Source organism: Macaca thibetana, chromosome 1, assembly GCF_024542745.1.
Source record: "Macaca thibetana thibetana isolate TM-01 chromosome 1, ASM2454274v1, whole genome shotgun sequence".
Lineage (NCBI taxonomy): Eukaryota > Metazoa > Chordata > Mammalia > Primates > Cercopithecidae > Macaca > Macaca thibetana.
The window spans coordinates 203,568,320-203,595,453 of record NC_065578.1 but is presented as its reverse complement, the minus strand read 5'-3'; the positions used below and the strand labels follow the sequence as shown (position 1 = coordinate 203,595,453).

Sequence of the window (27,134 nt, the reverse complement as noted above, 5' to 3'; positions counted from 1 at the left end):
AACCTAGCAGCTCCACTTCTATGTATATGACCTAAATAAACGTTTGCACGTATGTACAAGAATAAGCATAAAACTGTTTAAAGCAAAGCATTGGGGAAAATCTAAATGGCCATTCCCCCTTCACAGATTGCATAACTAAATTCTCAGATATGCATATAGTGGAATGCTATACAGCAATACAAATGCATAAAAAGGAACTGAAGCTATAAACATGGATAACTCCAAAAAGAGAATGTTGAGTGTAAGAAGCTAGTTGCAAAATGTCAAACATTGTGTATAACATTTATATAGAGTTCAAAATAAAGCAAAACAATCTATATTATTATTTTCATCATTATTATTATTTCGAGACAGAGTTTTGCTCTTGTTGCACAGGCTGAAGTGCAATGGTGCTATCTTGGCTCACTGTAACCTCCACCTCCCAGGGTCAAGCAATTCTCCTGCCTCAGCCGCCCAAGTAGCTGGGATTACAGGTACCCGCCACCACGCCCAGCTAAGTTTTGTATTTTTAGTAGAGATGGGGTTTTGCCATGTTGGCCAGGCTGGTCTCAAACTCCTGACCTCAGATCTGCTGCCTCGGCCTCTCAAAGTGCTGGGATTACGAGCGTGAGCCACTGTGCCCGGCCTAAATTATTTTTGATACTTATATGTAATAATAGTATAAAAACTGTGTGGAAATGCAAGTAGCAAAGTCAGTTACCTCTGGGAAGAAAGACAGGGGCATCTTCAAGGCCTTTGAGACTTCTGCCAACGTTATCATTGATTCTCCTCCAGCTTTCACTAAAATTCTTTTCGGGATCCTTTAATCCTTCATTGACAGTCTCCTCAAGGCTGCCTGGTCCCAAAGCCAATGCTACAATGTTTTAGCTTTTTTTTGGTCACGGTAGCACCCCAGTCCTGGTACCAAAATCAGTCCCAGTTACTGTTGCCATATAACAAGCCACCCCGAAACCTAGTGGCGTACAGCAATCCCTTTATTATGCCCATAGAGTCTGTGGGTCAGGAATTCAGTGCACTGTGTTCCACAATGTCTTGTGCCTCAGCTGGGAAGGGCTTGAAGGCCATAAATGAATCAATGGCTGGAGGCTGAAGTTCTCTGGAGGAGTCTTCACTCCTGTCTGGCAGTTGATGAGAGCTGTTGCCTGGGACCTCAGCTATTGACTGGAGCAAGGTCACACGTCCTCTCCACGTGGTCTGGACATCACAGCATGGCAGCTTCAGAGTAGCTGGACCTCTGACTGTGACAGAAGACTACAAAGACATGGGCCTCAAAAGAACCAGGTAGATTCTCAATAAAAATTTGCTTAGTTGATAACTCTCATTAAGATATTTCATCTGCTCTTTCTTTGAGCAAAGTGACACAATTTTATTGAGTTTATCTTTAAAGATTTGACTTCTCTGGATCAAGATCTCACTCTTCATGACTTTGAGAGAGGGACTGGCCGAGAAGCAACCTAACACAGTAATAATCCAAAAACGTGTAATGTCTTCAGGGAGAAACAGTGTTAAATAGTTAAAATGATATATGGTAAAAGATTGTGAATAGTTTATTTCAATTTTCTTTCAATAATAACAATAACTCAGGTATAAAATGCTGTGAAGTAAAAGTCCTCTAAGAATCTACTATAATGAAAAGTAAAAATGCGTGGTAATTAGAGTTTGCATAGAGTTTCAAAAACATTTGTTCTCTGAATGGATGGATATTTTTCTTAAACTTGTAAGAATATTATGTGCTTCATAAAGCTTTGTTTGTGCTTAGCATTTTAACCAGGCTCTCACTAGAACTATTTCATATCCAGACATAGCAACTGGTGCAGAACCACAGCAAGGCAATGTCCTACAAGGGAAATAAAGATGATCATGACAGTGTAGCACTTGTCTATTATTTCATATCCTACTTTCGGTATGATCAAGGAATGCTAGGTTCTTATTGGCAGTCTAAGCCTTTGACGGAAGATTTTTTAAAAGGAGGAATGGAAAATATGAAGAGAACTGTAAAATAGGATGAAATGAAAAGTTGGCAGGAAAGAGAGAATCTGAGGGAGGAACAGAATAGAATAGAGAAAAAGATGAGAGGAGAGTGAAGGGAAAGAGAGAGAGAGAGAGAAAAGCAGGTAATTGAAACATGATTATAAAGGGGTCAAATTGTTTCTGGCAATGTTTGAAGGGAGAAACATCTGTCTCCATGTGACAGAATGTACTTTTCAGAATGCCCTGTGTATTAAAATTAAAACATGACTGCATGTTATTGTGATGTCCCATCAGAAATATTCTTTGGAGATAACAGTTTATTGGACTAGAGAATCCCACTAATCCTCTCACATCCAAAAAAGCATCCGGCGGAAAATAGCCTCAAAAGACATTCAGAACAATCTGATATTTCCACATAAGCTCCATGAAAAGGGAGTCTTTCAATTAGTGACAGGAATTACATTTGTGTTACTGCAGATTGTATTCACAGTGTGGGAGTGATTACCATGTAGTATGTGTCCCTGAAAGCCAAACGATCTGCTCTTTTTAGTTTCTGGTATCAGAAAAAAATAGCAAAACTGTCCAACAGATAATCCCCAAATCATGACGAGTAATAAATCTGCCTGCTGAAAAATCTTTAAGAAAACTTCCTCTGGAGGGGAAGGAGGAACGTGGGAGGTAAAACCACATGTGCAGAGTCGCTGATATCAAAATCGTAATATTGCTTCCAGCTCAAATTTCATATTTTATCCTTGTTAAAATACAGAAGTGAGACAATGCCATGACGGCATCTTTACCGAACTTGAATTTTGAATGCAGCATGGCCTGTGAACCAGACTAAAAGATAACAGCTGGAAGCTGGTACATTCTGGGCAATTGTTATTTTTGAAAAATAGTGGAAGCAATAAGACATCAAAATGGTCTTTTAAATTCTGTCTTCAGCATGAAGCTTCTACCCTGGAGTGGGGGAATATAAAACTCCAACTGACTTTGTTGATTAATGGAAATTTATAATCATACACCATCACCCCTAGGAAGAATGGGCACGGCTTTGTGGATAGCAAAAGGGTAACTCGGTTAACCAAATGGAGAAGTTTCCTGCTACTTATGGCTGGGGAGGCAATGTGGGGAAAAACAGGAGGTGTTGGTTTATGGATATAAAATATGAGTACCCACCCTTCAAGGATTCTATCTCTGGTACTTCTTGACACAGATTTGGGGTTGGGTAGGGAAAATGGAACGGGGTGCTGTACCTTATTTGACCTCTCTGTATTATTATTATTATTATTATTATTATTATTATTATTATTATTTTGAGACAGTGTCTTGCTCTGTTACCCAGGCTGGAGTGCAGTGGCGTGATCCCGGCTCACTGCAACTTCTGCCTCCCGGATTCAAGCGATTCTCTTGCCTCAGCCTCCTGAGTAGCTGGGACTACAGGCATGCACCACCACACCTGGCTAATTTTTGTATTTTTAATAGAGACGGGATTCCACCATGTTGGCCAGGCTGGTCTTGAACTCCTGACTTCAGGTGAGCTGCCCACCTTGGCCTCCCAAAGTGCTGGGATTACAGGTGTAAGCCACCATGCCTGGCCTCTGGATCTTCTTATGAATCAAATGTTTACCATGAAGCCTCATAGTTAATTCTTATGCTTCCTCTTCAAACAGTTCTTAGGGCTGGGTGCAGTAGCTCACGCCTGTAATCCCAACACTTTGTGGGAGGCCAAGGTGCGTGGATCACCTGAGGTCAGGAGTTCAAGACCAGCCTGGCCAACATGATGAAACCCTGTCTCTATAAAAATATGGAAATTAGGTGGGGCACAGTGGCTCATGCCTGTAATAATCCTAGCATTTTGGGAGGCCGTGGCAGGCAGATTGCCCGAGCTCAGGAGTTCGAAACCAGCCTGGGCAACACAGTGAAACTCCATCTCTACTAAAAATATAAAAAAATTAGCCAGGTGTGGGAGCATGCACCTGTAGTCCCAGCTAGTCGGGAGGCTGAGGCAGAATTGCTTGAACCCAGGAGGAGTGAGGTTGCACTCCAGCCTGGGCGACAGAGTGAGACACCATCTCCAAGAAAAAAAATACAAAAATTAGCCAGGCATGGTGGCACGTGCCTGTAGTCTCAGCTACTTGGGAGGCTGAGGGAGAAGAATCACTTGAACCCGGGAGGCAGAGGTTGCAGTGAGCTGATATGGCGCCACTGCACTCCAGCCTGGGTGACAGAGCAAGACTCTGTCTCAAACAAACAAAAAAGCAAACAAACAAAAAAACAGTCCTTGGGCTGGGTATAGTAGCTCACACCTGTAACCCCCACACTTTGGGAGCTTGAGGTGAGAGGATCACTTGATACCAGGAGTTCAGGACTAGCCTGGGCAGTATACCAAGTGAGACGCTGTCTGTACAAAAATGTATAAAAAAATTAACTGGGCATGGTGGTATGCACTTGTATTACTGCAGCTACTTGGGAGGCTGAGGCGGGAGGATCACTTGAGCCCAGGAGTTCCAGGCTGCAGTGAGCTATGATTGTGCCAGTGCACTCCAGCCTGGGCAACAGAATGAGACCGTCTTGCTATATATATATATATGTATGTATGTATTTAGAGTAAGTCTACAATTATATCCATGTGAATCTGCAAGTCTCACACTTCAAAGAAAATAATACAAATCTATTTTCTGCCTTACAAACCCTGTCCTCTTCGCCACTACTCCTTGTCCCTCTTTCAGACACACCTCAAACCTGAAGCTTCCCTTAAAGTCCTCTCCTCTAACCTTCACAACATTCATCATTTTGTTGGGGGTTGCCTGAAGTAGCACCCGCCGTATCTTTTAAATGTTTTTGCTGCACAAAATTCACACCATTTCCTCATTCTGTGAGTAGAATTAACCTGCTTTACTCAGTTTTCGCCAGGAGGGTGTGGCATATCTATACTGCTGATTGACTTTTCTGGACACCCTCCCAGGTCCCCCTCATGTCTCCATGCTGTAGTTTGAAAAAAGTAGATTTAGGTAACCCTTTGTTCTAAAGATGGCTAAAAGACAACTAGACTAAGATTCATACAACAATGAAGTTTTCTGAGAAAATTCAGGTAGGATACATCCTTTAGTGAGTAAATGTTTATGAATGCTTCCAAGGACGGCAATAGGTACAGACTCTTACTAGCAAATACTCACTCTAAACCCAAGGCTTAGGCTCGAGAGTGAGGAGCACTGGTTACTGCAGGAAAGCTGGAGGAAGGAATTGCTTTTTAATTGTATAATGTTCACTCTACCAATAATGTCTATGGAGCCTCTTATTTACCACACAGAGAAAGTTCATGAACATTTTCTTAGTTAGAAAAAAAAACTTTCAAATTAAGATGAACCTGCCAATTTTGTGCCAATGCACAAAGTGAAGGGCAGTATTTAAATTAAATTTATAAAGATGGATTTGTGTATTCTACCTCCCCTGCACTTACACACACGCACACACACACACACACACACACACACACACACATCTATTACCTTCTATTATTCTCTCTTATGGGAAAGACAGGTAGGCTAAGACCCTAGTGGATGCTTGTTGATGTTAGAGATTCAGAGGTCAAGGTGGTGGTCATTCCTGGTGTCCTACAGCCAGCTGCCTGAGGAGAGAGGGCAAGGCATGTCTGCACCAGGCAGCCTTTGGACTTTGTCTGGAAAGCAGTGAGGGAATCCTGGTAGCTTCTCATTCTGTTGACCTCATAAGGCATCCCTCATGGGTCTGGAGTGCTGACCCTGAGTGGCTGTGGGGGCCCCACAGGGCTTGCTTCGGAGGAGATTTGGTAATGCAGAGAGTCTTCCATGCATGGCTGAGCAGTGTGGGGAGGTGGGGACGTGTTCTCTCCTTAGAAGCCACAGCCTGCTGATACAGTCTTTTCCAGCAGCCAAGTCCAGAAGAAGGAAAATGAAGATGGCTTCTGATTACAAACCACCACCATGGTCCTCTGCTTGAGCAGAGCATTGACTCAGACATGAGGCTCCTCCTAGGACAGGGCGCACACCAACGCTTGCCTGAAGCAGCCAGGCTGGAGACATGGGCTCAGAGAGGGACAGAGTCATTGCATGATCTTGGATCCTGCTGAGACTGAACTAGAGCTGAAGGTACTTGAGTTAGGAATTAGAACTTCCTGGCTAAAAAGGTCAACAGACATTAAAAGTGGCTGTGGTGTATCCTTCTCTAGAGATTTTGGGAAAAAGGGACATTTTCTCTGGGGAATAGCATGAATTATAATCCAGCCCCAAATATGGAAATGCTTTTAAGGTCTCTTCCACCATTTTATTTCTACCCTTGATGACTTACCCAGGAGTACATAAAAACAAATCTGAGGCTGCCCAGGGCTCTGCTGACAAGTCTGAGGACTAGGCACTTTGATTTGTCTAGGAAGTAATGAATTTCCACTGTTTTGAAATTAAGACGAGGCCAGGGACAGTGGCTTACACCTGTAATCCCAGCACTTTGGAGGCCATATTGGGAGATTTGCTTGAGCACAGGAGTTCGAGACCAGCTTGAGCAAAACAGGGAAACACCTAACTCTACAAAATAAAAGAAATTTAAAAATCAGCTGGGTGTGGTGGCATGTGCCTGTAGACCCAGCTACTTGGGAGGCTGTTCCAGGAGATGGCTCGAGCCCAGGAGGTTGAGGCTGCAGTGAGCCATGGTCAAGCCACTGTACTCCAGCCTGGGTGACAGAGTGAGACCCAGCCTCAAAAACACAATGAAATAAAGAGGATTGTCATGTGCTGTGAATTGTACTACAACAAACTGTACCTTTAAATAACAGAAGATCTGCAGGCTTGGAGTGTTTTGAAAGAGAAGAAAGGTAGAAGATGAGGTTGGAGAAGGGCTTGGGGCTAGATTATGAAGACTATGGAAGGGGCTTTGAACTTGAAGCAAGGAAAGCAGTCCAAAAATAAAAGTCCAGGTGGAAAATATTTTGACTTGGGCTAAGGTTCCTGCCAGAAGATGAAGAGAAGAGGCTGCATTTGAGGTCGTTTTTGAAGTTAGAGCATTCCTGAACTGCTGGTGGATTGGATATTGGATCTGGGAGGTGAGGGAGAAGAAGGAATCAAGCATGGCTTTGGATTCTGGATTAGGTAACAGTGTGGATGTGTGTACCAGAGACAAATGGAGAAATGGGTGTGCTGTGAGTGTGTGTGCAAACACGTATGTGTGTTGGGGTTAGATTGACAAATCTAATGACATGTCAAGTATGTGATGGGGTGCAGGAAATGCCACCCCAAAATGTGATGCCTTGGAAATTGAGAAAACAGCAGAAGCTGGAAGGCCCCTCTGACCTTCTGTCACTCCTTTCTCCCTTGAAGTGGGACATAGAAACGAACATTCTCCTCACCCCTTCTTCCCTAAAGCAGACCATCAAACCTAGGACGGTGACTCTGATCTTCTCTTTTCCTCCGAATACCCTCACGTACCAGGTATCCTGTTCTATCCCTAAAGGAAAGGAATGCCACACAGGGACCCCAGGAAGAAACTGAACAAACAGGCCTTCCTAAGTTCCCCCCTTTAGATCACATCTTTTTTTTTCTCCAATCATACTTCTGCACCGCTGTCCATAACAATACACATATCTTCCCATTCCTTTGGTTCTTCATTTCTGAGGGTACTCTTGCCACATAAAACATAATAAAATAAATGTATATGCTCTTCTCTTTTTAACCTGTCTTCTGTTATAGGAGTCTCAGCCATTACTCTCATATTGGGTGAGGAAAAGATACATTTTTTCTTCCCTACATATGCAATTGTATTTTCTGACCTGAATATAAAGGAAGAAATTAAGGCTGGAGGTGAAGATAAGAATAGACTCTGCTTATCCATAATAACTGAAATCTAAGGTAATGATGAAATAGTCCAAGCAGAGACTAAGGAGAGAGAAGAAAAGGAATAGGGAGCTGGGTCAGATCCAAAAGAAAATACATAAGGGATGGAAGCAGAATAGAAGACCCCATATGATACTAAGAAGTGGTCAGAGTGGAAGAAAAAGTCAGGAGAATGTGGGCTCACAGGTGAAGGTGAAGAGTGTTGAGAAGGAGAGGTGATCAGGAATGAGGGTACTGGGAGAGTCCAGGGAAGTAATAAAGGAACCCAGTGAGAACTGCTGCAGAGGAGTGCAGTGGGAAGCGCCCTGGGCTTCAGTGGAGTTGGGACAGTGTTAGCGTGAAGGGGCAGAGACGATGCTATCTGGAGGGGAATGTTTAAAAGCGTAACTGCAGGCCTGGACACACAGTCAAGGGGAGAAGAACACGTGTTGACTGAGTTCGAGGAGATTCCTTTTAGAAGCACAGCTGGAGCTGAGCCTTCAGTGTTTAGGATTTCACTTAGCTGAAGGGGAGGAGAGAGATTTTACACATGGGGAATGAGCCTGAACAAAAGACTGGACCTACACTTCCAGCACAGTAGGCACGAGCCACTTGTAACACAGGTTCTAGATGTATGCCTAACTCAAATGGAGATGCACCCTCAGTGCAAAATACACACCAAATGTCAAGGACTAACTATGAAAAAAAGATTGTATAATATCTCATTTACAATTTTATGTGATTACATCTTGAAAAGGTAATGTATTGGATATGCTGGGTTACATAAAACAGATCATTATAATTAATTTTATCATTTTCTTTTTTTACTTTTTACGTGAGAGTATTAGAAAATTTAAAATTACATTCACAGCTTGCCGCCTGTTTCTATCAGACAGTGCTGGCCAGAGATGGAATGAGATTGCGTGACACGAGGACCACCAGAGGAGAGTGTGTGCTCCGGCATAAAAGAAGATGAGTTTGGATCACTTTAGTGGAGTCTAAGTGGAGAGAATCTCCCAAGGCAAGCAGAGATATGCCAGAAGAAGGTTGTTGGAATTTCTTAAGTAGGAGAAGAGCTCTAATCTATGGGAAATTCAGGCATAGGGGAGTCTGTGTTTTTAAATAATGAGAAAACTAATAGAAGGAAGGGTCCCACGAGCCTTCCTTCTATTCAGTTTCTTTGTCTTCCAGCGCTTCAGTCAGCAGACAATCCAGAGCTTGATGTCAGAGGCTGGGGCTTGGAGTTGAACAGTGAACTCACTAGAAGAGAAAGAAGAGCTAAGTCTGTTGGTCAACTCCTGTGCACATAGCCTCGCAGGAGGTGCCTTATGTCATGGAGTGAGATGGTCAGGCACAAGGACTTGGGAGCCAAGCAGCCTGGGACGAAATTCCAGCTGCCCCTCTTACCTACTGTGTGACTTGAAGTAAGTCAGAAAGCCTCTCTCGGCTTGGTTTTTTCTTTTGTTTAAGGCCTTGAATACTGTACACAGGGCTGCAGTGAGTTCTAATGAGGTCATGTATGGGAAATACATAGCCGGGTATGTATGTACACAGGAGCACTGTGACTCTCAGTTAACATTCATTGTTATCATCGTTGTATCCATTTAACAGCTCTGTAAGGCGGGGAGGGGTGTTGAGATTACCATTTTAGAGGTGAGGGTGCTGGACAAGGGCTATAATCAGAACATCTTGATTTCAGGCTCTCCTCAGTAGCACCATGGACAGATCACAGGTCACTATGAAGTTTAACCTGTGCTCACAACACATTGGGCCAGCTTGGGGATGATAGCGGGCTGGTCCATCCCTTCCAGGGTAGATAGCTCACAAGAAAGAATTGCACTTCCAGACCTTGCTTCTTAGAACTTCCCCTCCCCACCTCTCCACTCCTCTGCCTCTTCTCTCTCCCTAAAAACCTGGAACCGTTTCTTAAAAACTGTTATCTTTTTGTTCTTTCATTTGTTTGTACTGCACATCTCATGAGTCAGCACAAAGCTTTTCAGTGCATCAGGAGACGTTTATGTTACCCCCTCTCTGTGGGAGATTAGGGACAAAGAAGGCAAGAGACTGGGCTTTTTGTGCATTTTTTAGACACTCCTAACCAGAACCTCTGCAGAGAGTGTGAGGTTCCTTATCTTTAACCGTGTATGGTAACATTTGAGAGAAAGCAATTTTTTTAGTGTAGAAGCATAAGTATGGCAGTGAGAGTGGAGACAGTGTGTAAGAAGAGAGAATGACCAAGGGCAATGATGTAAGTGTGAACAAACCTGTTAGCAGGTGAGTTCCTGCTTTCTGGGCAGTCCCTGAGGCTCTGAGAATGACCCACTAAAGAGAGCCAGGCCTCTGGGAGACCCGGTTTTCAAAGTCACAGTGTGCAAGGGGGGTTGAAGTTACCGAAAACACTCTCACCCAAATCTTTATCTCTCCCCACTTTCATTGCATCTGAAATCTCAGCATTACAGCTTTGTTTTTAGAGGTAAGGTTTTATTGTTACTTATGAAGATTTGTTAAAAAGCATCAAACTGTTCACAATAGCAGATAAAAGAGGGCCAGCTTAGTGATGTTGGTTACATAAAGTATGACACATCCCTCCCATGGCATACTACACGTCCCTTAAAGATGGTGATGATAGAGATCTCTGTTGATATGGAAAGATGTTCAGGATATATTGTGTAAAAAAAAAAGGTACAGAAGCAAGATTCCCCTTTTGCTTAGGGAAAGTCTTCAAATATACAGGCGTACATGAGATGTAATTCAATTTACTATTGAATTATATATTTTTTTCTTTTTGCTTATCTGTATCTTCCAATTTTTCTATTAAGAACAAAGATTTATTCTGCGCCTTAAAATATTTTAAATGCAAGCCATCTAGTTGTCATTACGTACAAGTTAGTAGGCATTAATTAATAAATAAATTATCCTTTTGAGTTCTTGTTTAATTGGCATAGAGTTTCAGTTTTCCAAGATGAAAGAACTTCAGGATATTCACTGTACAACAACCTGAAGGTACTTGACATTTCTGACTTGTACACTTAAATATGGTTAAAATGATAATTTTTTTTTTTTTTTTTTTTTTGAGATGAAGTTTCACTCTCTTTGCCCAGTCTGGAGTGCAATGGCGTGATCTTGGCTCACTGCAACCTCCAACTCCTGGGCTCAAGTGATTCTCCTGCCTCAGCCTCCTCAGTAGCTGGGATTACAGGTATGCAACACCATGCCTGGCTAATTTTGTATTTTTAGTAGAGACGGGGTTTCTCCTTGTTGGTCAGGCTGGTTTCGAACTCCTGAGCTCAGGTGATCCGCCCACCTCGGCCTCCCAAAGTGCTGGGATTACAGGCATGAGCTACCACGCCCGGCCAATAAATTTTATGTTATGTGTATTCTACCACAATTAAATATTTTTTAAACCTAAGAAAAATGGGGAATAAAGACAGCTGAGAGGAGTATAACAGGGCCAGCAGTGGATTAAAGGCCTCCCATTCTCCCAGCACATCTGCAGAAAATTCCTGGCCATAATTCTTTTTTTTTTTTTTTTTTAACTGTTTTATTGAATGGTCTAAACATCATGGACTTTATTTTTCTTAAACCATTGACTTTTTTATTTTCTTAATTATACTTTAAGTTCTGAGGTACATGTGCACAATGTGCAGGTTTGTTAATATGTATACACGTGCCATGTTGGTGTGTTGCACCTATTAACTTGTCATTTACATTAGGTGTATCTCCTAATGCTATCCCTCCCCCTTCTCCCACCCCACAGCAGGCCCCGGTGTGTGATGTTCCCCACCCTGTGTCCAGGTGTTCTCATTGTTCAATTCCCATTTATGAGTGAGAACATGTGGTGTTTTGTTTTCTGTCCTTGCGATAGTTTGCTCTGAATGATGGTTTCTAGCTTCATCCATGTCCCTACAAAGGACATGAACTCATCCTTTTTTTATGGCTGCACAGTATTCCATGATGTATATGTGCCACATTTTCTTGATCCAGTCTATCATTGACGGACATTTGGGTTGCTTACAAGTCTTTGCTATTGTGAATAGTGCCACAAGAAACATATGTGTGCATGTGTCTTTATAGCAGCATGATTTATAATCCTTTGGGTATATACCCAGTAATGGGATGGCTGGGTCAAATGGTATTTCTAGTTCTAGATCCTTGAGGAATTGCCACACTGTCTTCCACAATGGTTGAACTAGTTTACAGTCCTACCAACAGTGTAAAACTGTTCCTATTTCTCCACATCCTTTCCAGCACCTGTTGTTTCCTGACTTTTTAATGATCGCCACTCTAACTGGCATGAGATGGTATCTCATTGCGGTTTTGATTTGCATTTCTTTGATGGCCAGTGATGATGAGCATTTTTTCATGTGTCTGTTGGCTGTATGAATGTCTTCTTTTGAGAAATGTCTGTTCATATCCTTTGCCCACTTTTTGATGGGGTTGTTTGTTTTTTTTCTTGTAAATTTGTTTGAGTTCTTTGTAGGTTCTGGATATTAGCCCTTTGTCAGATGAGTAGATTGCAAAAATTTTCCCCCATTCTGTAGGTTCCCCAAGTTCACTCTGATGGTAGTTTCTTTTGCTGGGCAGAAGCTCTTTAGTTTAATTAGATCCCATTTGTCTATTTTGGCTTTTGTTGCTGTTGCTTTTGGTGTTTTAGACATGAAGTCCTTGCCCATACCTATGTCCTGAATGGTATTGCCTAGGTTTTCTTCTAGGGTTTTTATGGGTTTAGGTCTAACATTTACTTCTCTAATCCATCTTGAATTAATTTTTGTATAAGGAGTAAGGAAGGGATCCAGTTTCAGTTTTCTACTTATGGCTAGCCAGTTTTCCCAGCACATTTATTAAATAGGGAATCCTTTCCGCATTTCTTGTTTTTGTCAGGTTTGTCAAAGATCAGATGGTTGTAGATGTGTGGTATTATTTCTGAGGGCTCTGTTCTGTTCCATTGGTCTATATCTCTGTTTTGGTACCAGTATCATGCTGTTTTGGTTACTGTAGCTTTGTAGTATAGTTTGAAGTCAGGTAGCGTGATGCCTCCAACTTTGTTCTTTTGACTTAGGATTGTCTTGGCAATGTGGGCTCTTTTTTGGTTCCATATGAACTTTAAAGTAGTTTTTTCCAATTCTGTGAAGAAAGTAATTGGTAGCTTAATGGGGATGGCATCGAATCTATAAATTACCTTGGGCAGTAAGGCCATTTTCACAATATTGATTCTTCCTATCCATGAGCATGGAATGTTCTTCCATTTGTTTGTATCCTCTTTTATTTCATTGAGCAGTGGTTTATAGTTCTCCTTGAAGAGGTCCTTCACATCCCTTGTAAGTTGGAGTCCTAGGTATTTTATTCTCTTTAAAGCAATTGTGAATGATAGTTCATTCATGATTTGGCTCTCTGTTTGTCCGTTATTGGTGTATAAGAATGCTTGTGATTTTTGCACATTGATTTTGTATCCAGAGACTTTGCTGAAGTTGCTTATCAGCTTAAGGAGATTTTGGGCTGAGATGATGGGGTTTTCTAAATACACAATCATGTCATCTGCAAACAGGGACAATTTGACTTCTTCTTTTCCTAATTGGATACCCTTTATTTCTTTCTCTTGCCTGATTGCCCGGGCCAAAACTTCCAACACTATGTTGAATACGAGTGGTGAGATAGGGCATCCCTGTCTTGTGCCAGTTTTTAAGGGGAATGCTTCCAGTTTTTGCCCATTCAGTATGATATTGGCCCATTCAGTATGATATTGGCTGTGGGTTTGGCTGAAGCCCACTTGATCATAGTGGATAAGCTTTTTGATGTGCTGCTGGATTCGGTTTGCCAGTATTTTATTGAAGATTTTTGCATTGACGTTCATCAGGGATATTGGTCTAAAATTCTCTTTTTTTGTTGTGTCTCTACCAGACTTTGGTATCAGGATGATGCTGGCCTCATAAAATGAGTTAAGGAGGATTCCCTCTTTTTCTGTTGATTGAAATAGTTTCAGAAGGAATGGTACCAGCTCCTCCTTGTATCTCTGGTAGAATTTGGCTGTGAATCCATCTGGTCCTGGACTTTTTTTGCTTGGTAGGCTATTAATTATTGCCTCAATTTCAGAGCCTGCTATTGGTCTATTCAGGGATTCAACTTCTTCCTGGTTTAGTGTTGGGAGAGTATATGTGTCCAGGAATTTATCCATTTCTTCTAGGTTTTCTAGTTTATTTGCATAGAGGTGTTTATAGTATTATCTGATGGTAGTTTGTATTTCTGTGGGGTCGGTGGTGCTATCCCCTTTATCATTTTTTTATTGCGTCTATTTGATTCTTCTCTCTCTTCTTCTTTATTAGTCTTGCTAATGGTCTATCAATTTTGTTGATCTTTTCAGAAAACCAGCTCCTGGATTCATTGATTTTTTGAAGGGTTTTTTGTATCTCTATCTCCTTCAGTTCTGCTCTGATCTTAGTTATTTCTCGCCTTCTGCTAGCTTTTGCATGTGTTTGCTCTTGCTTCTCTAGTTCGGTTAATTGTGATGTTAGGGTATCAATTTTAGATCTTTCCTGCTTTCTCTTGTGGGCATTTAGTGTTATAAATTTCCCTCTGCACACTGCTTTAAATGTGTCCCAGAGATTCTGGTATGTTGTATCTTTGTTCTCATTGGTTTCAAAGAACATCTTTATTTCTGCCTTCATTTTGTTATGTACCCAGTAGTCATTCAGCAATAGGTTGTTCAGTTTCCATGTAGTTGAGCAGTTTTGAGTGAGTTTCTTAATCCTGGGTTCTAATTTGATTGCACTGTGGTCTGAGAGACTGTTATAATTTCTGTTCCTTTACATTTGTTGAGGAGTGCTTTACTTCCAATTATGTGGTCAGTTTTGGAATAAATGCAACGAGATGCTGAGAAGAATATATATTCTGTTGAATTGGGGTGGTGAGTTCTGCAGATGTCTATTAGGTTCACTTGGTGCAGAGCTGAGTTCAAGTTCTGGATATCCTTATTAACTTTCTGTCTCTTTGATCTGTCTAATGTTGACAGTGGGATGTTAAAGTCTACCATTATTATTGTGTGGGAGTCTAAATCTCTTTGTAGGTCTATAAGGACTTGCCTTATGAATCTGGGTGCTCCTGTATTGGGTGCATATATATTTAGGATAGTTAGCTCTTGTTGAATTGATCCCTTTACCATTATGTAATGGCTTTGTCTCTTTTGATCTTTGTTGGTTTAAAATCTGTTTTATCAGAGACTAGGATTGCAACCCCTGCTTTTTAATTTTTTTTTTTTTTTTGCTTTCCATTTACTTGGTAGATCTTCCTCCATCCCTCTATTTTGAGCCTATGTGTGTCTCTGTACATGAGATGGGTCTCCTGAATACAGCACATTGATGGGTCTTGACTCTTTATCCAATTTGCCAGTCTGTGCCTTTTAATAGGAGCATTTAGCCCATTTACATTTAAGATTAATATTGTTATGTGTGAACTTGATCCTGTCATTATGACGTTAGCTGGTTATTTTGCTCGTTAGTTGATGCAGTTTCTTGCTAGCATCGATGGTCTTTTGCAGTGGCTGGTACCAGTTGTTCCTCTCCATGTTTAGTGCTTCCTTCAGGAGCTCTTGTAAGGCAGGCCTAGTGGTGACAAAATCTCTCAGCATTTGATTGTCTGTAAAGGATTTTACTTCTCCTTCACTTATGAAGCTTAGTTTGGCTAGATACGAAATTCTGGGTTGAAAGTCCTTTTCTTTAAGAACGTTGAATATTGAATCTTGGCCATTATTCTGAGTTGAGCTAATCTTTATAGTTAGGCAATGAGCCACCTCTGTTGGACTTACAGTGGGTTCCTGCATTTTGGCAAAATTTACTTAGATCAACAACTAATACCAGCTTACAAACTTTCCTCCACAGTCTGCATTGCTCTCTAAATGGCAAAGCTGTTTAACTTACGCTAGAGAAAATTTGATTTGGTGTATTAATGTTGATCTGCTTCATTGATTATTCAGCCTCCTTTCTCTAGAGCCACTTTTCTTTCTGGAGCTTTGTAATATTACCCATCATCGTACACACTTTGTGAATAAGCAATATTCTCCTGAGCCATTATTAGAAACAATAGTATGAAATGAGTAAAGAATTCCAAAATTATACTAAAAAGCCAGAGCAACTGGTAGTTCAGAACCATGTGTATTTACATGGAAAGTAAATCACAGAGCAGTATGTGAGTATGGGGAGATGAATGTTCTTGTTTAAATCAGGTGTTACTGAATTGCTAACACTTCTGTGTTACTAACTTGCTAACACTTCTGTGATCACGTGGTCCCACAAATGGATTCCTTCCAGCACCACCTTACATTAAGGCTTTCACACCACATTTTTCTCTTAGTCTCTGGCTGGTTTTAACTCTTCTCTAAACCTATTGGTTAAGCCTTTAGAACTTTCTTTTGATATGCTTCCCTTTTCCCTACCCTCCCATTTTGAATCCTGAATACGAAGAAAACAAATAAACACAACAACTACAAAATAGCTCTGTAGATATGTGACTGGTCCCTGATCAGCTCACATTCAATAGTATACCTGAACTCTATCCAGCAATTATTCTCAAAGACTCCTAAGCCTTGATGAGCCATCCTTAAAACTCCACATGATTTTTGCTTATTAATGAAATTTTAAAATTCTTCCTTTCTGTTTATTTACCTGGCAATGTTTCTGAAAATTCAGAGCCCTGGCTGTTCAACATTATTTTTAGTGTTGAAATCAGATGCTCACTAAACTCCATATCAGCTTCTGTAACTTAAAAGTGTATAGGAAAAAAAAGTGTTCATCTAATAAGATACTTTGGGAGGCTGAGGCATGGGGATCACCTGAGGTCGGGAGTTCGAGACCAGCTTGGCCAACATGGTGAAACCCCGTCTCTACTAAAAATACAAAAAATCAACCAGGTGTGGTGGTGGGTACCTGTAATCCCAGCTACTCGGGAGGCTGAGGCAGTAGAATTGCTTGAACCCAGGAGGCGAATGTTGCAGTGAGCCAAGATTGTACCATTGTACTCCAGCCTGGGCAACAAGAGTGAAACTCAGTATCATGAAAAAAAAAAAAAAAAAGAAAAAAAGATACTTGAAATTAGACGGAAAAAAAAATCTTCCAAATCCTGCCAAACTTAACAAAGTTACTTTAGTTTGTATACATCTTGAGATATTTCTTTCTTTCTTTCCTTCTTTCTTTCTTTCATTTCTTTTTTCTTTTTGAGACAGAGTCTTGCTCTGTCACCCAGGCTGGAATGCAGTGGTGCAATCTCAGTTCACTGCAACCTCCACCTTCTGGGTTCAAGGGATTCTCCTGCTTCAGCCTCTCAAGTAACTGGATTATAGGTGTGTATCACCACACCTGGATAATTTTGTATTTTTTAGTAGAGACGGGGTTTCACCATATTGATCAGGCTGGTCTCGAACTCCTGACCTCAGGTGATCCACCCATCTTGGCCTCCCAAACAGCTGGGATTACAGGCTTGAGCTACCATGCCTGGCTGATATTTTTCATATGTAGATTTTTTATAACTATAATCAGAGTGTACAAATAATTTAATATGTCTCTTTTTATTTAATACTATATGAACACTTCTCATGTTGTTTCAAAGTTTGCAAAATATAATGTGTAATGCCAATGTACTATTTCATTAAGTGAGTTAACTGTAATTTACATAACCACGCCTATATTTCAGTTATTTGGGTGACTCCTAACTTGCATTTGCTACTATAATAACTTGGTGCATGTATATTTTTTCTACATTAGATGATTTGAGTAAGATGCATTCTTAGAAATAATTTTTTTTGGCTGGTACAGTGGCTTTTGCCTATAATCCCAGCACTTTGGGAGCCCTAGGCAGAAGGATAGCTTGAGATCAGCAGTTCAAGATCAGCCTGGGCAACATAGCAAAACATTTCCCCCCACCAGCCGACTTCTACAAAAAATTTTAAAATTATCCAGGCTTGGGGGTGGGTGCCTGTAGTCCTAATTAATTGGGAGGCTGAGGCAGGAGGATCACTTGAGCCCAGGAGTTCAAGGTTGCAGTGAGATGTGATCATGCCACTACACTCCAGCCTGGGCAACAAGGGATACCCTGTCTGTAAAACAATGAAAACTAAAAATAATAATATTGGGGGACAATAAGAGAGGCTTATTTTTGTAGCTTTTGATAGATCTTACAAAACTTTTCTAAAATGATTGTACCATAAGCCATGAGTAACTAATATGAGTTTATTGCCCCGTCATTTATAAATTTACAGCTGAAAAAATATGAAGTGCCATTTTTAGACCTTAGACAACAGGTGGCATAGTTCTGTGATTCCTAATAGAAGGGGGCAATTGAGGTGAGCCTCGACCTTACTTTTGGAGATACTTTCGGGATGGTAGTGAATAGGAACAAAGCTTGAACAGAGCATAGTGATTTCACTGAACTGAGAAGAAAGATATTGGAATTTGGAGTACTGAAGCAGCTAGAATTTGCAGAGGAGGGTAAAAGAGAGAAGAGACCTGTGGGAAGACTGAACTCTAGAAATCTGTACAGGAATATTCCTGAAGCTTTGGTTAAATACTAAGTATTCATATACACAGCAAGAAACTACTAGTTCTAGCAAGTAACAACCTTTTGAGATAGAACCACTAAAGAGAGAATATTTACTTGGAAGCTGTGAAATAAACATTTGCTAGATTTTGCACAAGCAGGGAGACATTCAAGACCTCCAGCCAGAGTGTAGAACCTCCTTGAATGCCCTGAGCATTCAATAGAGACTCCGGCAAGATCACATCATAGGAGTAAATTAATCTAGCTCCAGGGAAAAAGCTGTTTTAGACCCACCCTAACAAAGTTTTAAAAGCACTCCTTAATAGGATAAAATTTATCTCCAAGAGTGAATTAACAGTCTGCCAGAACGAAAGTTGACACTTATTAAGGATGACAAAAAAAAAAATCTAGACAACAAACAACAGAGCATTTATAATGCCCGGCATATTACAAAAACACTGCCAGATATGTACAGAAACAGATAATGGTGGAAAAATAACAAAAAGAAAAAAATGTGTTAATAAAAATTTATCCTGAAATGACAAGGTGTTTGAATTAATAGATAATATTATAATTATGACAAAGGATTATTACAAATACAATAAAGGATTTAAATGAAAATGTAAAAGTAATGAGAAAATAAATTGGACTCAGGAGAGAAATGGGACCCATAAAATAGAAATTTTAGAACTGAATAATACAACATTTAAAATAAAAATGTATATCATGGGCTTAATGGCAGATCAAACACAGCAGAAGGAAGGAACAGTGAATTTGAACTCAGGGTTAGGAAAACTATCCAAACTAAAGCAAAATTAAAACACTGACTTTTTTTTAATGCTGGTTAAACAATGAAAAGGGACTAATTAAACTGTAAGAAAATAGAAATAAGATTAAAATACATGTAATTGGAGTACTAAAAGAAGAAATAGACATGGGAGAGAAAAATATTTGAAGACATAATGATCAAATATTTCCTAATTTAGATGAAAGATTCAAGAATATCAACCAAACGCAAGCAAGATAAACACTGAAAACCACACCTAAGCACATCATACTCAAACTGCTAAAAACCAATTATGAAAATTAAATATTAAAAGCAACTAGAAGAAAAAAGATGCATTAAACTCACTTGAGACACAATAAGAATGGTTGCTAACTTACCAGAAATAGGGCAAGTCAAAAGATGATGCAATGAGATTTAAATTGCTGTAAGGAAAAAAACTTTCAATCTAGAAATCCAGCGAAAACATCCTTCAAAAATGAAGATCACCAAACCAAGATGCAGTAAAAGTACTTCTTCGTACTATTCCCACCAAGTTCTTGTAAAACCCAAACCAAGCGAAAAACTCACCCCCACTAATAATAAAAACTGAGTATCACATATAAAACAAATATGAGAAGACTTTGAAAGGTGGAGAGAAGAAAACAGATCAGCATGAGATCTCAGACCCTAAATAATGACATGGTAGTGAGTCCTTGGTTTCTTCCCCCACTTGTATATCCTACATCAGGTGCTGGAGAAGTAGGTAATGTGAAAACATAAAGCTAGAAAAGACAAAAGGAGCCTCAAGAAAAAACCTGCTGTTTCTAGCCAAAGGACAAGGAAAGGGGGAATACAGGAAAACAGAAAACCCTTAGACAAAAATTACAGCTTCCTACCCCTGCTGGAGTGCTCTCAGAATGGACTGGGTGAGGAGCCAGTAATTTCATTTCTACCAGCAGTAATCAAACACCTCCATACCTGATATCATTGGGGAACATTATGGGGATTCTGGACCTTCCGTCTGCAGTAATGAAGTGCCCCCTCACCAAACTTGCCCAGAGTAATGTCAGAGGAGGCCACGTGGAAAGCCGGAACGTTCATCGCCATCCAGATTGTTCCTGAACAACCAACCTTATGTAACTGACATTAAGAAACACTGCATCCAGCAACTGTAGAAAACAGTCTTTCCAAGCATATGTGAAACATACACGAAGATTGACCATATACTGAGCCATAAAAGTCAACCACACTCAAAAAGATTGAAATTAATATTACTCAATCAAAAAAATTGAATAAGAAATTAGCAACAAAAAGAACCCCAGAAAAACCCCCAAGTATTTGGAAATTAAGCAACACACTTCTAAACAACCAGTAGATCAAAGAAAAAATTAAAAGGTAATTAGAGAATATTTTGAACTTAATAATAATAGCACATATCAAAATCTATAGATTGCAGCTGGAGGGAAATTTATAGCTCTAAATGCTTATATTAGAAAAGAAGAAGGAATTTAAACCATGGGTTTAAAATCCATCTTTAGGGGCAAAAAGAAGAGCAAATTAAATCAATGTAAGCAGAAAAAAATGGAAATTAAAAAGAAAAGAAATCAGTGAAATAGAAAACACAAGACCAATAGGGAAAATTAACAAAACCTAAGTTATTTCTATGAAATTATTAATGAAAACCTAACACTGGAGGTCCCAGATTTAGAAAACAACTACTATTAGACCTAAGAAATGAGATAGACAGCAACACAATAATAGTGGGGGACTTAAATATTCCAGTGAAAGCTCCACTAGACTCCACTAGACAGGTCATCAAGACAGAAAGTCAACAAAGAAACAATAGATAGAAACTATACCCTAGAACAAACAGACATATATATTTACAGAACATTCATCCCAACAACTGCAGAATATACATTCTTCTCATCAGCACATGGAACATTCTCCAAGATAGACTATATGATAGGCCTCAAAACAAATCTCCATAAATTTAAGAAAATCAAAATAATATCAGTATCTTCTCAGACCACAGTGAAATAAAACTGGAAATAACTTCAAAAAATCCTCAAAACTATACAAATACATGGAAATTAAATAATCTGCTCTTGAATGATCTTTGGGTCAACAATGAAATCACAATGGGAATTTAAAAATTCTTTGAACTGAACAATAATAGTGACACAACCTATAAACCTCTGGGATACAGCAAAAGCAATACTAAGAGGAAAGTTCATAGCATTAAATGCCTACATCAAAATGTCTGAAATAGCACAAATAAACACCCTAATGTCACATCTCAAGGAACTAGAGAAACAAGAACTAAACCCAAACCCAGTAGAAGAAATAACAAAGATCAGAGCAGAACTAAATGAAATTGAAACCAAAAAAAAAAAAAAAAAACAAAGAAAAAATGAAACAAAAATCTGGTTCTTTGAAAAGATAAACAAAATTGATAGACCATTAGTGAGATTAGCCAACAAGAGAGAAGATCTGAACAAATTCGATTAGAAATGAAACTGGAGATACTACAACCAATGCATAGAAATACAAAAGAGCGGCTGGACATGGTGGCTCACACCTGTAATCCCAGCACTTAGGGAGGCCGAGGCGGGTGGATCACCTGAGGTCGAGAGTTCGAGACCAGCCTGACCAACATGGAGAAACCCCGTCTCTACTAAAAATACAAAAAGTAGTCGGGTGTGGTGGCGCATGCCTGTAATCCCAGCTACTTGGGAGGTTGAGGTAAGAGAACGGCTTGAACGAGGCGGAGGTTGCAGTCAGCCGAGATGGAGCCACTGCACTCCAGCCTGGGCAACAAAAGCAAACTCCATCTCAAAAAAAAAAAAAAAAAAAAAAAAAAAGAAGAAGAAAAAGAAATACGAAAGAGCATTTAAGGCTACTATGAACACCTTTATATGCACAAACTAAAAAATCTAGAGGAGATGGATAAATTGCTGGAAATATAACAACCCTCCCAGATTAAACTAGGAAGAAATAGAAACCCTGAACACATCGATAACAATCAGTGAGGTTGAATCAGTAATAAAAAAAATTCCCAACAAAAGAAGTCCAGGACCAGGTGGATTCACAGCTGAATTCTATCAGACATTCAAAGGAGAATTGGTACGAATCCTACTGAAACTATTTCAAAAGATAAAGACAGAATCCTCCCTAAATCATTCTATGAAGCTAGATCACCCTAATACCAAAAATAGGAAATAACATAACAAAAAAGAAAACTACAGACCAATATTCCTGATGAACATTAATGAAAAAAATCCTCAGCAAAATACTAGTTAACTGAATCCAATATTATATAAAAAGATAATACATCACGATCAAGTGGGTTTCATACCAGAGATGCAGGGATGGTTTAACATAGGCAAGTCAACAAATGTGATATATCACATAAACAGAATTAATAACAAAAACCAGAGGATCATCTCAATAGACACAGAAAAAGCATTTTATAAAATCCAGCATGACTTTATGATAAAAACCCTCAATGAAATAAGCGTATAAGGGACTTACCTCAAAGTAATAAAAGCCATATATGACAAACCCACACCCAACGTGGGGAAAAGTTGAATGCATTCCCCTGAGAACTGGAACGAGACAAGGATGCCCACTTTCACCACTTCTATTCAACATAGTACTGGAAGTCCTAGCCAGAGCAATCAGACTAGACAAGAGAAAGAAATAAAGGGCATCCAAATTAGAAAAGAGGAAGTCAAGCTGTTGCTTTTTTGTTGATTATATGAACATATACCCAGAAAACCCTAAAGATTTATCCAAAAAGCTCCTAGATCTGATAAACTAATTCAGTAAAGTCTCAGGATACAAAATTAAGGTACACAAGTCAGTACCACTGCTATACACCAACAATGACCAAGTTGAAAATCAAATGAGGCACTCAATCCCTTTTACAACAGCTGCAAAAACAAAACAAAACAAAAAACACTTAGGAATATAACTTAACAAAAGAGGTGAAAGATCTCTACAAGAAAAACTACAAAACACTGCTGAAAGAAATCATAGAGGACACAAACAAATGGAAACACATTCCAGGCTCATGGGTAGAATCAATATTGTGAAAATGACCATACTGCCCAATGCAATCTACAGATTCAATGCAATTCCCATCAAAAAGCATCATTCTTCACAGAACTAGAAAAAACAATCTTAGAATTCGTCTAGAACCAAAAAAAATCCTGCATAGCCAAAGCAATACTAAGCAAAATGAACAGATCTGGAGTCATCATATGGCTAGACTTCAAAGTATACTATAAGGTTATAGTTACCAAAACAGCATGGTACTAGCATAAAAATAGGCAAGTAGACCAAAGGAACAGAATAGAGAAACCAAGAATAAAGCCAAATACTTACAACCAACTGATCTTTGACAATGCATACAAAAACATAAATTGGGGAAAGGGCACCCTACTCAATAAACGGTGTTGAGAAAACTAGCAAGCCACATGTAGAAGAATGAAACTGGATTCTCATCTCTCACCTTATACAAAAATCAACTCAAGATGGATCAAATACTTGAATCTAAGACCTGAAACCATAAAAATTCTAAAAAATAACATCAGAAAAACTCTTCTAGACATTGGCTTAGACTAAGAGTTCATGACCAAGAACCCAAATGCAAATGCAACCAAAACAAAAATAAATACATGAATGAGACTTAATTAAACTAAAAACGTTCTGCCTAGGAAACAAAATAATCAGCAGAGTAAACAGACAACCCACAGAGTGGGAGAAAATATTTGCAAACTATGCATCTGACAAGGGACTAATATCCAGAATCTACAAAGACCTCAAACAAATCAGCAAGAAAAAAACAAACAAATAAACAATTCCGGCCAGGTGCGGTTGGTGGCTCATGCCTGTTACCCCAGCACTTTGGGAGGCCAAGGCAGGCGGATCACTTGAAGTCAGGGGTTTGAGACCAGCCTGGCCAACCTAGTGAAACCCCGTCTCTACTAAAAATACAAAAATTATCTGGGTGTAGTGGTTCATGCCTGTAGTCCTAGCTACTCAGGAGGCCGAGATGGGAGAATCACTTGAACGTGGGAGGCAGAGGTGGCAGTGAGCCGAGATCACTGCCATATATACATACATTATATATATGTATATATTTTTTGAGACCCAGTCTCAAAAAATATATACATATATATATAATGTAATAAAAAGAATACCATGAAAAAGTGGGCAAAGGACATGAATAGACAATTCTATTTTTCTATGAAAAAATGCTCAACATCACTAATTATCAGGGAAATGCAAATTAAAACCTCAATGCAATACCACCTTACTCCTGCAAGAATGGCCAAAATTTAAAAATCAAAAAACAATAGATGTTGGTGTGGGTGTGGTGAAAAGGGAACACTTTTATACTTTCGGTGGGAATGTAAACTAGTACAACCACTATGGAAAGCAGTATGGAGATTTCTTAAACAACTAAAAGTAGAACTACAATTCGATCCAGCAGTCCCATTACTGGGTATCTACCCAAAGGAAAAGAAGTCATTATATGAAAAAGACAGATGTGCTCAGTTCCCAGTTGCAAAGACATGGAACCAACTTAAGTGCTCATCAACCAACGAGTGGATAAAGAAGATGTTTTATATATATATATATATATATATATATATATATATATATATATATATATGTGGTTATATATATATATAATGGAATGCTACTCAGTCATAAAAAGAAATGAAATAATGTCTTTTGCAGCAACTTGGATACAGTTGGAGGCGATTATTCTAAGTAAAGTAACTCAGGGATGGAAAACTAAATATTGTATTTCTCATACATACAATGTGTATGATATGTTCTCTCTTATAAGTGGGAGTTAAGATATGAGGCTGCAAAGACATAAGAATAGTATAATGGACTATGGGGACTCAAGGGGGAAGCCTGTGATGGGGCTGAGGGATAAAAGACTACATATTGGGCAGAGTGTACAGTGCTTGGGTGACAAATACACTAAAATCTCAGAAATCACCACTAAAAAACTTATCCATGTAACCGAAAGCCACCTGTACCCCAAAAACTGTTGAAATAAAAATGAACATTTTTAAAAAAGAAATGTTCTGTATCTTGATGGGGGGGTGGATACAGGGGAGTATGTGGTTTCTCAGAAATCACTGAGACTTGTATATGTCACTATATGTAAATTAAACCCCAATAAAATAATCAAGCTACAAAAAAGGACATTGAAACTCCCCCTCCACAAAAAACAAACATCAAAATAATGATTTATCACATTAGAATGTATTTTACAAATTAAGAAAATTTGCAAGCATTTAATAATGTAATACTCTTAGTTTATAAACAAATATTATAAATCAATAAAAGCAAATTATCTCCAAGAAAAAAATAAGTAGAAACTATAAAAATCAATTTACAAAAAATATGATATACTTTTGGTAACTGTCTCAAAGTCACACAATTACTTTGTTGAAGAACAAGAACTCAAATTTAGATTTCCTGATTCCTTTTCTGTTACACCAAGAGAACAGAGATTGTATCAACAAATGCTGAAAACATTTAAGGGCATGATATTCTCAGAATTATAATAATAATAATTCTCTCCAAAAGGATGACATGGTTATCAATAGAATGTTCTTCTCTTTTTAAGTTAATAAAATTCAAGTAATTCTAAAATAAGACAATTCTGGGAAAAAATTTTAAAAATTGACAGAAAACAGTAAGTTACAAATACATTACAATGCAGTTATAATTAAAGTGTACTGGTGCAAGAACAGACAAATAGCTTATTAGGGCAGAATACATACTTTCTTTGTATAGAACTTTTAAAGGGAAAGAGAATATTAGTTAATAAATTACACTGAGATAAGCAAGTAATTTGGGGAAAAAACAATTTAACGTCTCACTACACCATGCACTAGTATAAAGTTTTGATATAAATACTTAACAGTGAAGAAAATAGTATCAAATATAAATGAAATATTTGAGATTAACATTCTGGACACAGAAGCAATTGAAAATAATCTTTAAGGAAATGAGACAGATGGAGAAATGTTCCTTCGTTAGGTTATGATGAACTTGTACTGACTGCTAATAAATTCAAAGGTGAAAACAAGAGGCACATTTTGCCATGCAAAAGTTTATTTTTAAGTAAGATTCTAATTTTAATTGAAGCATAATATTTATACAGAAAGATGCACAAATCTTAGGTGTGCAGTCATTAATCCCTACTCAAAAGTAACCTATATTCCAACTTCTAATACCACATATTAGGTTTGACTATTTTCAAGCTTTATATACAGGCAATCATATGGTATATAATATTTTGTGCATTACTTAGTTCCATCAACGCTATGTAAAATTCTTTCATGTTATTATATGTAGCATTCATTTTCACGGCTGTATGGCATTCATTCTGCTGTTTGCCATTTTGATCTATTAAAGTAATGCTTACAAAAACATTGTTGTACATGTCGTTTGGCACACATATACACACATTTCTATTCGTATACACTTATGATAGAATTGTTGGTTTATAAGGAACATATATTGTGATGTGTCTAGGTAGATACACCAAACAGCATATGACAGTTCCCACTGTTCTATATTCTATACTTGGTACTCCCTCCACCTCTTTTAGCCATTCAGAAATGGAGGAATGGGAGGCATTATATTATCTTATTGTGATTTTATTTTCCATTTCTTCAATTAATTATGATGTTGAGCTATGTGGTACCATATTTTGTGAAATATTAAAGTTTTTGGCCCATTTTTAAATTGAGTTGCCTTTTTCTTAATGATTTGAGAAGTTTTAAAAAATATTTTGAATGTAAGTCCTTTGTCATTTACATGTAATATAGATATCCTTTGTTCAGTGGATTCTCATTTCACTTTCTTTCTTTCTTTTTTTTTTTTTTTTTCTTTTTTTCTTTTTAGACAGTCTTGCTCTATCAGGCTGGAGTGCAGTGGCATCATCTCAGCTCACTGCAACTTCCATCTCTTGGGTTCAAGGGATTGTCATGACTCAG

The 27,134-nt window shown here is 38.8% G+C and overlaps 1 protein-coding gene across 1 annotated transcript in view; it reads left to right on the top strand.

Annotated features, from left to right (window-relative positions):
• Positions 1–16,623: 16,623 nt before the first annotated feature.
• Positions 16,624–27,134, top strand: part of C1H1orf131 (chromosome 1 C1orf131 homolog) — an 846,319-nt gene continuing 835,808 nt past the window's right edge. Inside the window, exon 1 of the mRNA XM_050770240.1 lies at positions 16,624–16,627. The gene's annotated coding sequence lies outside the window, so the exon portion shown is untranslated. The remainder of the gene's footprint in view (positions 16,628–27,134) is intronic.